Source organism: Ranitomeya variabilis, chromosome 4 (assembly GCF_051348905.1).
Source record: "Ranitomeya variabilis isolate aRanVar5 chromosome 4, aRanVar5.hap1, whole genome shotgun sequence".
Classification (NCBI taxonomy): Eukaryota; Metazoa; Chordata; class Amphibia; order Anura; family Dendrobatidae; genus Ranitomeya; species Ranitomeya variabilis.
In genome coordinates, this window is record NC_135235.1 from 61,023,657 (window position 1) to 61,038,548 (window position 14,892).

Sequence of the window (14,892 nt, forward strand, 5' to 3'; positions counted from 1 at the left end):
GGCCAAGATATGCAAGCTCACAATCCACTTCAAGGGTCCTTACTAGTGATGAGCGAGTATATTTGTTGCTCCCGAGCACGATCTGGTGGTCTCTGAGTATTTGTGACTGCTTGGAGATTTAGTTTTAGTTGACGCAGCTGCATGATTTGCAGCTGCTAGACAGCTTGGACATATGTGGGGATTCCCTAGCATCCAGGCAACCCCCACATGTACTCAGGCTGGCTAGGAGCCATAAATCATGCAGCTGCGTTGACAAAAACTAAATCTCCGAGCAGTCACAAATACTCGGAGACCACCCGAGCAACGAGTATACTCACTCATCATTCTTTAGTCCTTACACTTGCAAGTCCTACCACTAAAACCAAAGCCACAAAAAGAAGAAAAGAAATCATTCAAGAATTCAAAAATTAACACTTGTTTATGTCATTAAGACACTGTGCATTACTTGTGTGTAACCAGTGCCCTCTATTCAAGCCACGTTTGTGCAATCTAATACGAGGCAAATACCCCCTCCATGAATTGGTAGGTTGTGAGTCTCATCAGCATTTTGCACCTGTGTTGCCACTATCTTTATTAAATTGGTCTGCAGCATCTTGAGAGTGCATTAGTACTAATACCTGGGTAGGTAAACATTGCTGCCCTTTTTTGCTGTGTTAATTCTTGAAATTTTGGAGGATTTGTATTCCATTTTTGTGGCTTTGCTTTTAATTTTGCTGCTCCAAAAAGCCAACTATACAGGGTTTAAATGCTATATACCTGCAGAATAACAATATAGCTGCATGTGAGATTGCATGAAGAAGGATCATGCATACATAATTCCAGGCAAAATTTAAACAAGAGGATAATTCAGCCACTCAATTCATTGCTAACTTAGAATATATTTTCAGAAGCCTCTCTTGGATCCTTAGGGTACTGTCACACAGTGCAATTTTGCTCGCTACGACGGTACGATTCATGACGTTCTAGCGATATCGTTATGATATCGCAGTGTCTGACACGCAGCAGCGATCAGGGACCCTGCTGAGAATCGTACGTCGTAGCAGATCGTTTGAAACTTTCTTTCGTCGCTGGATCTCCCGCTGTCATCGCTGGATCGTTGTGTGTGACAGCGATCCAGCGATGCGTTTGCTGGTAACCAGGGTAAACATCGGGTTACTAAGCGCAGGGCCGCGCTTAGTAACCCGATGTTTACCGTGGTTACCCGGGGACTTCGGCATCGCTCCAGCGCCGTGATTGCAAAGTGTGACCGCAGTCTACGACGCTGGAGCGATAATCATACGACGCTGCGACGTCACGAATCGTGCCGTCGTAGCGATCAAAATTGCACTGTGTGACAGTACCCTAAGTGACAAATGGGTTCAGGCAAAAACCATCCTGATGCACAGTTTGACTGTTCTATCATTTACTGCTCAGCCCTGTAAAGATAAACTATGCATACGGAGCATGAGAAGTAAACAAGAATTTTTTTTATCTCCTGTCTAATTATTTATATTCTGTTATGTATTAGAATATATTTTTTTCTCATTCGTTTCATAGATGACGAAAAAAGCTATAGTAAGTGTAATCCACTTTGTAAATGCGAATTCATATAAAGCTCTGGCAAAAATTAAGAGACCACCAGGCTAGGGTATGGAGCCTGGGGATGATAGAGTCCATCTAGTTGCTGAGAAAGACTTCAATTAGGCAGAGAAGATTAAAGGATACATAATTTCAGGCAATCTTTAAACAAGAACATGATGCCGTCGCTCAGTTCATTGCCAACATAAAGTAAATGTTCAGAAGCCTCCCTTGGAGTTATAGGGACACATGGGTTCAGGCATGATCAGTAAGCCATCTTGGTGTATAGTCTGAGTGACCTACCATTTACTGCTCAGCCTTGTAAATATAGACTATGCCTAATTATTTCCATTTTGTTATGTATTGAGTTGTCTTTTTTTTCTCATTTGTTTTATAGAGGATAAACCAGCCTATGGTAAGTTTAATCCACTTTGTAAATGTGGTCTCATTTATATCAGGTTATGGAGACATAAATAGGAAGACAATAGCCAACTTTTCTCTCTTTTGAACCACTTGTTCGTCGCTTTCACAACTTTATTGTTTATTGCTTAGTGAGTGATGAATGTAAACTTTCCTTGAACTGCCCAAGTGACTAGAGGTGAGCGGCTACAGGGAGAATAAAACTTAATTTTCTCCTTGAAGCTGCTGCTCCAGTAAGCCAACTATACTGGATGTAAACTCGATATGATATTTACCTGCATATTACCACTATAGCTGCATGTAAGTTTATTTCTTGAGGTGACAGGTTGCCTTCAAAGTAACAGTAATAATGCATTTATGGGTTGTGAAATAGAGGCTAGGGAAGGAATATAGCTTGAAAATGATAGAGTCCATCTGGTTGCTGAGAAAGACTTCGAGAGTTAACAGAGTAGGATCATGGATAAATAATTCCAGAATATATTTAAACAAGAAAATTATTCAACCACTCAATTCATTGCCAACATTGCATATATTTCCAGCAGTCTCCCTTGGAGCCATAGTGGCACATGGGTTCAGACATGTTCAGTCTGCCATCCTTCATCACAGTCTGACCATTCTGCCATTTGCTATGCTTGCCAAGGATGAGGGTAAAACAGAAACTTTGTACATCCTGTCTAATTATCCTTATTCTGTTATGTATTGAAGTATACTTTTTTCTTATTCATTTCATAGATGATGTAAAAACCTATGGTAAGTGTAATCCTCTTTGTAAATGGGATTTCATCTATGTCAGGTTGTGGTGGCATAAAGAGAGTGACAAAGGCCAAGTTTCTCAATTTTGAACCTATTACTCGTTGATATGGTGGATTTACAGTGCTGATAATATTTCATGAGAGATGACTGTAAGCTTTCCCAGCACCACTCAGGGAACTAGAAGTGAATGTCTATAGGAAAAGTAAAACCCACTATTCTCCCTGTAGCTGCCCCAGTAAAAAAACATAGAGGGTTTAAAAGCTATTTACCTGCAGATTACCACCATAGCTGCATGTAAGTTGTAATTCTTGAGGTGACAGGTTGCCTTCAAGCAATAATAAAAGTAATACATTTTTGAACTGTTAAATAAAGGCTAGGGTATTAATGGAGCCTAAGGATAATAGAGGCCATCTAGTACCTGAGAAAGACTTGAAGAGTTAGACAAATAAGGATCATGGATACATAATTCCGGACAATATTTAAACAAGAGAATGATTCAGCCACTCAATTCATAGCCAACGTTGGATATATTTCCAGCAGTCCCCCTTGAAGACATAGTGACATATGGGTTCAGGCATGATCAGTCAGCCATCCTGGTACACAGTCTGACTGTTCTACCATTTACTGCTTAGCCCTGTAAATATAGACTATACTTACCGAGCATGAGAGTAAAGCAGAAGTTTTGTATCTCCTAATTATTCTCATTCTCTTATGTATTGAAATATATTATTTTCTCATTCATTTCATAGATGATGAAAAAAACTATGGTAAGTGTAATTCTCTTTGTAAATAGGGTTTTAAATATATCAGGTTTTGTGGGCAAAAATAGCATGACAAAATCCAACTTTTCTCTTTTTTGAACTACTTGGTCTTGAATCTTTTCAGTGCGCACAATGTTTAGTGAGCGGTGACTGTACCCATTCCCTGCACTGTCTAGGTAAATAGACACGAGTGGCTATAAGGAGAATATAACTTCCTTTTCTCCCAGTAAGCCAACTATACAGGGTTTTAACACTATTTATCACCTGCAGATTACCACTATAGCTGCATGTAAGTTGTATTTCTTGAGGTGACAGTTTGCCTCCAAATTAACAATAATAATGGTAAAACATTTTAGGGCTGTAAATGAAAGGCTATAGAAAGAATGAAGCCTGAGGATGATAGAGTTAATCTTGTTGCTGATAAAGACTTCAACAATTGGACAAAGAATGATCATGGATACATAATTCCAGAATATATTTAAACAAGAGGATGATGCAGCCACTCATTTGACTGCTAACATTGGGCATATTTTCAGCAGGCTTCATTGGAGCCATAGTGGCACATGTGCTCAGGCAAGATCAGTAAGGTTCAGTAACGTGCACAGTATAACTGTTCTACCCATTACATAACAGCCCTATGCCTACTGACAATGAGAGTGAAACACAGCTTTGTACTTCCTAATTATTCACATTCTGTTATACACTGCTCAAAAAATAAAGGGAACACTTAAACAACAGAGTATAGAGGCCCCGTCTCACATAGCGAGATCGCTGCTGAGTCACAAGTTTTGTGACGCAACAGCGACCTCAGTAGCGATCTCGCTATGTGTGACACGTACCAGCGATCAGGCCCCTGCTGCGAGATCGCTGGTCGTGTCGGAATGGCCTGGGCCGTTTTTTGGTCGTTGAGGTCCCGCTGACATCGCTGAATCGGTGTGTGTGACACCGATCCAGCGATGTCTTCACTGGTAACCAGGGTAAACATCGGGTTACTAAGCGCAGGGCCACGCTTAGTAACCCGATGTTTACCCTGGTTACCAGCGTAAATGTAAAAAAAAACAAACAGTACATACTCACCATCTGATGTCCGTCAGGTCCCTTGCCGTCTGCTTCCTGCTCTGACTGAGTGCCGCCGTACAGTGAGAGCAGATCACAGCAGTGACATCACCGCTGAGCTCTGTTCTCACTGTACGGCGGCACTCAGTCAGAGCAGGAAGCGGACGGCAAGGGACCTGACGGACATCAGATGGTGAGTATGTACTGTTTGTTTTTTTTGGTAACCAGGGTAAACATCGGGTTACTAAGCGCGGCCCTGCGCTTAGTAACCCGATGTTTACCCTGGTTACCCGGGTGCTGCAGGGGGACTTCGGCATCGTTGAAGACAGTTTCAACGATGCCGAAGTCTTTCCCCTGATCGTTGGTCGCTGGAGAGAGCTGTCTGTGTGACAGCTCCCCAGCGACCACACAGCGACTTACCAACGATCACGGCCAGGTCGTATCGCTGGTCGTGATCGTTGGTAAATCGCTATGTGTGACGGGGCCGTAACTCCAAGCAAATCAAACTTCTGTTAAATCAAACTGTCCACTTAGGAAGCAACACTGATTGACAATCAATTTCACATGCTGTTGTGCAAATGTAATAGACAACAGATGGAAATTATTGGCAATTATCAAGATACCCTCAATAAGGGCTGTCCCACACGTCCAGATAATTCCGGTACCGGAATAAATCGGTACCGGAGTTATCCGTGTCCGTGTGCCTGGGAACTCACGGAGGCCATACCTGCGGCACACGTGTGCCGCCCGTATGGCGAGTGGGTACCACACGGAGCGTGTGGTACCCACTCTGCATGGTGCTGAAGCTGCGATTCATATCCTCTCTGCAGTAACGTTTGCTGCAGAGAAAATATGAAGAATAGTGTTAAAAATAAAGATTTAGGTGTCCGCCGCCCCCCCACCCCCTGTGCGCCCCCCCGCTGGTCAGAAAATACTTACCCGGGTCCCCCGTCGGCTGTCGCTCCTTCTTGGTCTTGCCGCGGCTTCTCCTGCATGCGGTCACGTGGGCCCGATCATTTACAGTCATGAATATGTGGCTCCACCTCCCATAGGGGCGGAGCCGACTATTCATGATTGTAATTGATCGGCCCCACGTGACCGCATACAGTAGGACGCGCGGCCAGACCAAGAAGGAGTGACAGCCGACGGGGGACCCGGATAAGTATTTTCTGACCAGCGGGGGGGCGCACAGGGGGTGGGGGGGCGGCGGACACCTAAATCTTTATTTTTAACACTATTCTTCATATTTTCTCTATAGCAAACGCTGCTACAGGGAAGATATGAATACCGGCTTCAGCACCATGTGGGGGGGGACAGCGCTTACTGTAGCGCTGTCTCCTGCACGCACACGGACCCAAGACGGAGAATGTCCGTGTGAGGTGCGTGTTTTACGCGGACCCATTGACTCTATTGGGTCCGTGTAAAACGTGCGCTCCCACGAACACTGACATGTCTCCGTGTTTGGCACACGGAGACACGGTCCGCAAAAAATCAATGACATCTGCACAGATGCATTGATTTTTATGGGTCTACGTGTGTCAGTGTCTCCGGTACGTGAGGAAACTGTCACCTCACGTACCGGAGCCACTGACGTGTGAAACCGGCCTAAAGGAGTGGTTCTGCAGGTGGGGACCACAGACTATATGTCAGTACCAATGCTTTCTGGCTGATGTTTATGTCACTTTTGAATGTAGGTTGTTTTTTCACACACTCGGTAGCATGAGAAGGACTCTACAACCCACACAAGTGGCTTAGGTAGTGCAGCTCACACAGAATGGCACATCGATGCGATCTGTGGCAAGAAGGTTTGCTGTGTCTGTCAGCGTAGTGTCCAGAGGCTGGAGGCGCTACCAGGAGACAGGACAGTACACCAGGAAATGTGGAGGCAGCCGTAGGAGGGCAACAACCCAGCAGCAGGAACACTACCTCCGCCTTTGTGCAAGGAGGAACAGGACGAGCACTGCCAAAGCCCTGCAAAATAACCTCCAGCAGGCCACAAATGTGCATGTCTGCGCAAACGGTTAGAAACCGACTTCATGAGGATGGTCTGAGTGCCCGACGTCCACAGGTGGGGGTTGTGCTCACACAACTTTTGTTGTTTTGATTACCCCTGCTTTATTTCTCCCCCCCTTTTTTCCTTTGGTCCAGATTTTGCCATACTTATCTACATATGACATATCACTGGTCCTGATTACCTGCTGGACTAGCAGGTTCCTCGGACATTTCCCTTCTGTACTTTTGCCCTATGTTTGGGCCTGTGTTATAGATTTTACTTGTATTAATAAAGTATTGTTTTTTATCTTTTCAATTCATTGGTGTTTTTTTCACTCCATGTTCTCTAGTTGCTTATATATTTTGGGAGTTTAACACCCATGGTCTTTTTGGCCACATACATGCATCTACGTAGGGAGCAGGGATTTAGTCCCTCTCGGCCTAGACATTTTGTGATATTTGTTTTGATCTTTGTTCTAACTGTGCAGGATGCCTGGCATTTGCCAGAGAACACCAGGATTGGCAAATTTGCCACTAGCGCTCTGTGCTCTTCACAGATGAAAGCAGGTTCACACTGAGCACATGTGACAGATGTGACAGAGTCTGGAGATGCCTTGGAGAGCAATCTGCTGCCTGCAACATCCTTCAGCATGACCGGTTTGGCAGTGGGTCAGTATTGGTGTGGGGTGGCATTTCTTTGGAGGGACGCATAGCCCTCCATGTGCTCGCCAGAGATAGCCTGACTGCCATTAGGTACCGAGATGAGATCATTAGACTCCTTGTGAGACCATATGCTGGTGCAGTTGGCCCTGGGTTCTTCCTAATGCAGGACAATGACAGACCTCTTGCGGCTGGAGTGTGTCATCAGTTCCTGCAAGATGAAGGCATTGAAGCTATGTACTGGCCCCCACTCGTTCCCCAGACCTAAATACGATTGAGCACATCTGGGACATTATGTCTTGCTCCATCCACCAACATCACGTTGCACCACAGACTTTCCAGGAGTTGGTGGATGCTTTAGTCCGGGTCTGGGAGGAGATCCCTCACGAGACCATCCGCCGTCTTATCAGGAGCATGCCCAGGCGTTGTACAGTAGGGAGGTCATACAGACACGTGGAGGCCACACACAATACTGAGCAACTTTTCCTTGTATGAGACATTTCCACTGAAGTTGGAACAACCTGTAATTTGATTTTCCACTTTGATTTTGAGTATCATTCCTAATCCAGACGTCTATGGGATATTCATTTTGATTTACATTGATAATTGTTATGTTTTATCGTTCTGAACATATTTCACTATTAAATGAATACAAAATGTGCAACTGGATTAGGTTAGGGTTGGCAGAATGCACCGAGAATAAATATATGTAATAATAGGTGCGTTTGCAACCCGGGGTCCACCGTACAGGAGAGAAACCTGCTGCTAGTAATTGGCGGCGCTATATGGTGGTATTAGCGAACTCTGTTACTTCACAGAATCGCTAGGATAGGGAACCGCTGTGCCCTGTTAACCCCACAGAGGAACACAGATACCAAACAGAGCAAAACTGTGGTCATGCAGTCAGCATAGCACACAAACAACTCACCGGAGGTGCCGGTATTCTCGGGGCTTATTTCAGACAAGACCTGAATCCAAACACACAAAACTCCTCACCAGAGGTGCCGGTATTCTAGGGGCTTATTTCAGCCAACCCTAACCTCATGCAAACATGACCACACAGCAGCAAGACTCAAAACATAGATTAATACTAGCACATGGCCATGCAAACCTTTTATAGCTGTAGCAGACAAGGACCTTTCTGCTGGTCCAATAGGAGCTGCTACAGGACCTGAGCATGTGACCCCAGACCTCCAATGGGAGGTCATCCCGTGGGCATGCTCAGTATGAGAAAAGCTGGACTTCGTCCCAGAAAAACCTGCTCGCTGCTGAACATTGCTGGTTACAATGACAAAGCCTGGAAGGGCAGTAGTAACCAGTTGTCCAGTATCAGCCTGAGTCAGACCCTGGGACCAATGTCTCCGCTGAGCAGGCTCCACTGCGGATGGAGAATAATGGGAGACCGCAGCAGACATGGTTTGAGATCCCCCCTGTGCAGCGGTGGGAACTCGACACCTAACACGAGTGGAACACTATCGTGAAGTTGAACGAAATTTATTGGTTATTTTAAATTTTTGTGGAAACTCAAAACTGAAAAGTGGGGCCCAAACCCCATTGAAAACCTCTGGAATGTAATCAAGAGGATGACGGATAGTTACAAGCCATCAAACAAAGAACTACTTAACTGTTTGCGCCAGAAGCAGTGTGAAAGACTGGTGGAAAGCATGCCAAGACGCATGAAAGCTGTGACTAAAAATCATGGTTATTCCACAAAATATTGATTGCTGAACTCTTCCTGAGTTAAAACATTGGTACTGTTGTTTCTAAATGATTATGAGCTTGGTTTCTTTGCATTATTTGAGGTCTGAAAGCACTGTTTTTTTATTTTGACCATTTTTCTTTGTCAGAAAAAAAATGCAAAATTTATCGCTTGGAAATTCGGAGACATGTTGTCAGAAGTTTAACCCCTTAACGACCGCCGATACGCCTTTTAACGGCGGCCGCTAAGGGTACTTAAACCACAGCGCCGTTAATTAACGGCGCTGTGGAAAAAGTGAATAGCGCCCCCCAGAGTCGGATTTTCTCTGGGGTCTCGGTTGCCGAGGGTAGCCGAGACACCAGAGAACATGATTCGGGGGGTTTTTACCGACCCCCGAGTTGCGATCGCCGGTAATTAACCGTTTACCGGCGGTCGCAACAAAAAAAAAAAAAAAACGCGATTTGCCGTTTAATTTCTCTGTCCTCCGATGTGATCGCACATCGGAGGACAGAGAAATGTGGTCCCCGATGGCCCCCAATAGCCCCCCAATACTTACCTACCTCCCCCGGTGCTCCTCGTGTCTCCCCATGGGCGCCGCCATCTTTTTTCCGGGAAAAAATGGCGGGCGCACGCGCAGTGCGCCCGCCGCCCGGCACCCGGATGTTCTTTGGGGTCTCGGCTGCCGGGGGTAGCCGAGACCCCAAAGAACATGATCGGGGTCGATTTGCACCGACCCCTGCTTTGCGATCGCCGGTAATTAACAGTTTACCGGCGACCGCAAAAAAAAAAAAAAAAAAAAAGCGATCAGTTATTTCTCTGTCCTTTGATGTGATCGCACATCAGAGGACAGAGAAATAGGGGGATTCGGGGACCCTATCATACTCACCCGGGGTCCCTGGGTCCTCTTCTGTCTTCTCCTGCCAGCCGGCTTTTTCATCATGGCGGGCGCATGCGCAGTGCGCCCGCCATCTGCTGCCATCTGCCGGCCGGCAGGAGAAGACAAGTTGGGGCTAAAATTAGGGTTAGGGTTAGGGTTAGAGTTAGGGTTAGGGTTAGAGTTAGGGTTAGGGTTAGGGTTAGAGTTAGGGTTAGGGTTGGGGCTAAATTTAGGGTTAGGGTTAGGGCTAGGGTTAGGGTTAGGCTACTTTCACACTAGCGTTTTTTGGCTTCCGTCGCAATGCGTCGTTGGAGAAAAAACGCATCCTGCAAAAGTGCTTGCAGGATGCGTTTTTTCTCCATTGGCTTGCATTAGCGACGCATTGCGACGGATTGCCACATGTCGCATCCGTCGTGCGACGGATGCGTCGTGCTTCGGCGGACCGTCGACACAAAAAAAACTACATGTAACTTTTTTGTGCGACGTGTCCCACATATTTCAGTGCCACGTGCCACGTATTTAAGTGACACGTGCCACGTATCAAAGTGCCACGTGCCACATATTTCAGTGCCACGTATCAAAGTGCCACGTGCCACGTATCAAAGTGCCACGTGCCACGTATCAAAGTGCCACGTGCCACGTATCAAAGTGCCACGTGCCACATATTTCAGTGCCACGTGCCATGTATCAAAGTGCCACGTGCCACGTATCAAAGTGCCACGTGCCACATCTTTCAGTGCCACGTATTTAAGAGACACGTGCCACGTATCAAAGTGCCACGTGCCACATATTTCAGTGCCACGTATTTAAGTGACACATGCCACGTATCAAAGTGCCACGTATCACGTATTTCAGTGCCACGTATTTAAGTGACACGTATCACGTATAAGTGCCACGTGTCACGTATTTAATTGCCACATATTTAAGTGCCACATATCAAGATTTTCCATGGAGAACAGACACATCCAGAGATATGTCTGCTCTCCACGGCTGCAGCAACACACTGACAGGAGCCATAGTTCCTGTCGGTGTGTCACTGCGCATGCGCGAGCGAGTTTACCGGCGGTCATTGACCCCGGCACTCTCGCTTAACGGCAGTGCTGCGTGGGAAAGTTCAACGCAGCTGTACTGCTGTTAACCGAGACGCCGGAGTCATTGAACTCCGGAACAGTACGCGATACACTGCTAGGAGCTTCGCTCCTGGCAGTGTATCGCCGGAGAGCAGCCGATCGGCGTGGGACACTCGTTTTATGGATTCTGCGGACAGGGAGTATGAATTTGGTTTATTATTTTTGGATTTTTTCCTGGAGGATCGAGGGCTTCGCCTACAAGTGTGCTGTTGGTGAGTATATACTCTGTGTTATATGTTGTATGTACTGTGTGTCATGTATGTGTATTGTGTGTAGGTGTTTTGTGTAACTTTACAATTGTGCTAAGTCGCCGGACACAGGGACAACTCTCCCATCCTAATACCGGATGGGAGTAGTAGTCCCATACGGCGACTTAGCACAATGGTGGCACTAGCGTCGCATGGGGACACACACACACATACACACACACACACACGCACACAGAAGGACTCCATGCTGCTTCACTGGGGGGCGGGGGCTTCCCTCTTCCTGTCCGACGTCACGTCCGGTCCTGGGTGTCAACCCCTCCGTACAAAGACGCCGACACCCAGGACAAAGGCGCTGTGTGTGGAAGGTAATATGGGGCCCTAGGGGGATACGCAGACACGCCGCTGCGTAAAGAATTGACATGTCAATTCTTTTTACGCCGGCGTGTTTGCAGACAAAAGCGCTGCATTTTTTTGCGGTGTGTCTGAACGGCAAAGTGAATTTCTCATTCACTTTGCCGGCAGACGAAAATGACATTGCGCATTTTTGAAAAGCGCCCGCAAAATAGCGCTCAAAAATGCGCTATGTCTGAAAGTAGCCTAAGGCTTCTTTCACACTTGAGTCGGTACGGGGCGGTCGCAATGCGTCGGCCCGATGTACCGACGCACGTTGTGAAAATTGTGCACAACGTGGGCAGCGGATGCAGTTTTTCAACGCATCCGCTGCCCAGTCTATGTCCTGGGGAGGAGGGGGCAGAGTTACGGCCACGCATCCGCGGAAATGGCGGACGCGACGTACAAAAAAAAGGTTACATTGAACTTTTTTTGTGACGACGGGGGCTAAAGTTATGGTTAGGGTTGGGGCTAAAGTTAGGGTTGGGGCTAAAGTTAGGGTTAGAGTTGGGATTAGGGTTAGGGTTTGGATTAGGGTTGGGATTAGTGTTACGTTTGGGATTAGGGTTGGGATTAGGGTTAGGGTTGGGATTAGGGTTAGGGGTGTGTTGGATTTAGGGTTTTGATTAGGGTTATGGTTAGGGTTGAGATTAGGGCTGTTTTGGGGTTAGGGTTGTGTTTATCGTTAGGGTTGTGATTAGGATTATGGATCGGGTTGAGATTAGGGTTAGGGCTGTGTTGGGGTTAGGGTTGGAGTTAGAATTGGGGGGTTTCCACTGTTTAGGTACATCAGGGGGTCTCCAAACACGACAGCCAATTTTGCGCTAAAAAAGTCAAATGGTACTCCCTCCCTTCTGAGCTCTGCCGTGCGCCCAAACAGTGGTTTACCCCCACATATGGGGCATCAGCGTACTCGGGATAAATTGGACAACAACTTTTGGGGTCCAATTTCTCCTGTTACCCTTGTGAAAATAAAAACTTGGGGGCTAAAAATCTTTTTTGTTGGAAAAAAAAATATTTTTTTATTTTCACTACTCTGCATTATAAATTTCTGTGAAGCACTTGAGCTTTCAAAGTTCTCACCACATATCTAGATAAGTTCCTTAGGGGGTCTAGTTTCCAAAATTTGGTCACTTGTGGGGGTTTCTACTGTTTAGGTACATTAGGGGTCTGCAAACGCAACATAACGCCCGCAGACAATTCTATCAAAGTCTGCATTGCAAAATGGCGCTCCTTCCCTTCCGAGCTCTGCCGTGCGCCCAAACAGTGGTTTACCCCCACATATGGGGTACCAGCATACTCAGGACAAATTGGACAACAACTTTTGGGGTCCAATTTCTCTTGTTACCCTTGTGAAAATAAAAATTTGGGGGCTAAAAAAATCTTTTTTGTGGGAAAAAAAATATTTTTTATTTTCACTACTCTGCATTATAAACTTCTGTGAAGCACTTGGGCATTCAAAGTTCTCAACACATATCTAGATAAGTTCCTTGGGGGGTCTATTTTCCAAAATGGGGTCACTTGTTGGGGGTTTCTACTGTTTAGGTACATTAGGGGTCTGCAAAGGCAACATAACGCCCGCAGACAATTCTATCAAAGTCTGCATTCCAAAATGGCACTCCTTCCCTTCCGAGCTCTGCCATGCGCCCAAACAGTGGTTTACCCCCACATATGGGGTACCAGCATACTCAGGACAAATTGCACAACAACTTTTGGGGTCCAATTTCTCTTGTTACCCTTGTGAAAATAAAAACTTGGGGGCTAAAAAATCTTTATTGTTAAAAAATATATATTTTTTATTTTCACGACTCTGCATTATAAACTTCTGTGATGCACTTGGGCATTCAAAGTTCTCACTACACATCTAGATAAGTTCCATGGGGGGTCTAGTTTCCAAAATGGGGTCACTTTTGGGGGGTTTCTGCTGTTTAGGCACATCAGGGGCTCTCCAAACGCGACATGGCGTCCGATCTCAATTCCAGTCAATTTTGCATTGAAAAGTCAAATGGCGCTCCTTTGCTTCCGAGCTCAGCCATGCGCCCAAACAGTGGTTTACCCCCACATATGGGGTGTCGGCGTACTCAAGACAAATTGTACAACAGCTTCTGGGGTCCATTTTCTCCTGTTACCCTTGGTAAAATAAAAATTTGGAGGCAAAAAGATCATTTTTGTAGAAAAAATGCGATTTTTTTATTTTCACGGCTCTACGTTATAAACTTCTGTGAAGCACCTGGGGGTTTAAAGTGCTCACCACACATCTAGATAAGTTCCTTAAGGGGTCTAGTTTCCAAAATGGTGTCATATGTGGGGGGTCTCTACTGTTTAGGCACATCAGCGGCTCTCCAAACGTGACATGGCGTCCGATCTCAATTCCAGCCAATTCTACATTGAAAAAGTAAAACGACACTCCTTCTCTTCCAAGCTCTGCGGTGCGCCCAAACAGTGGTTTACCCCCATATATGGGGTATCGACGTACTCAGGAGAAATTGCACAACAACTTTTGTGGTCTAATTTCTCCTGTTACCCTTGTGAAAATAAAAATTTGGGGGCAAAAAGATCATTTTTGTAGAAAAAATGAGATTTTTTATTTTCACGGCTCTACGTTATAAACTTCTGTGAAGCACTTGGGGGTTCAAAGTGCTCACCACACATCTAGATAAGTTTCTTGGGGGGTCTAGTTTCCAAAATGGTATCACTTGTGGGGGGTTTCCACTGTTTAGGCACATCAGGGACTCTCCAAACGCGACATGGCATCCGATCTCAATTCCAGCCAATTCTGCATTGAAAAAGTCAAACGGTGCTCCTTCACTTCCAAGCTCTGCGGTGCGCCCAAACAGTGGTTTACCTCCACATATGGGGTATCGACGTACTCAGGAGAAATTGCACAACAACTTTTGTGGTCTAATTTCTCCTGTTACCCTTGTGAAAATAAGAATTTGTGGGCGAAAAAATCATTTTTGTGAAAACAAATGCGATTTTTTATTTTCACGGCTCTACGTTATAAACTTCTGTGAAGCACTTGGGGGTTCAAAGTGCTCACCACACATCTAGATAAGTTCCTTGGGGGGTCTAGTTTCCAAAATGGTGTCACTTGTGGGGGGTTTCCACTGTTTAGGCACATTAGGGGCTCTCCAAACGCGACATGGCGTCCGATCTCAATTCCAGCCAATTCTGCATTGAAACAGTCAAACGGTGCTCCTTCACTTCCAAGCTCTGCGGTGCGCCCAAACAGTGGTTTACCTCCACATATGGGGTATCGGCGTACTCAGGAAAAATTGCACAACAAAATGTGTGGTTAAATTTCTGTTTTTACACTTGTGAAAATTAAAAAAAATGGTTCTGAAGTAAAATGTTTGCAAAAAAAAGTAAAATGTTAATTTTTTTCTTC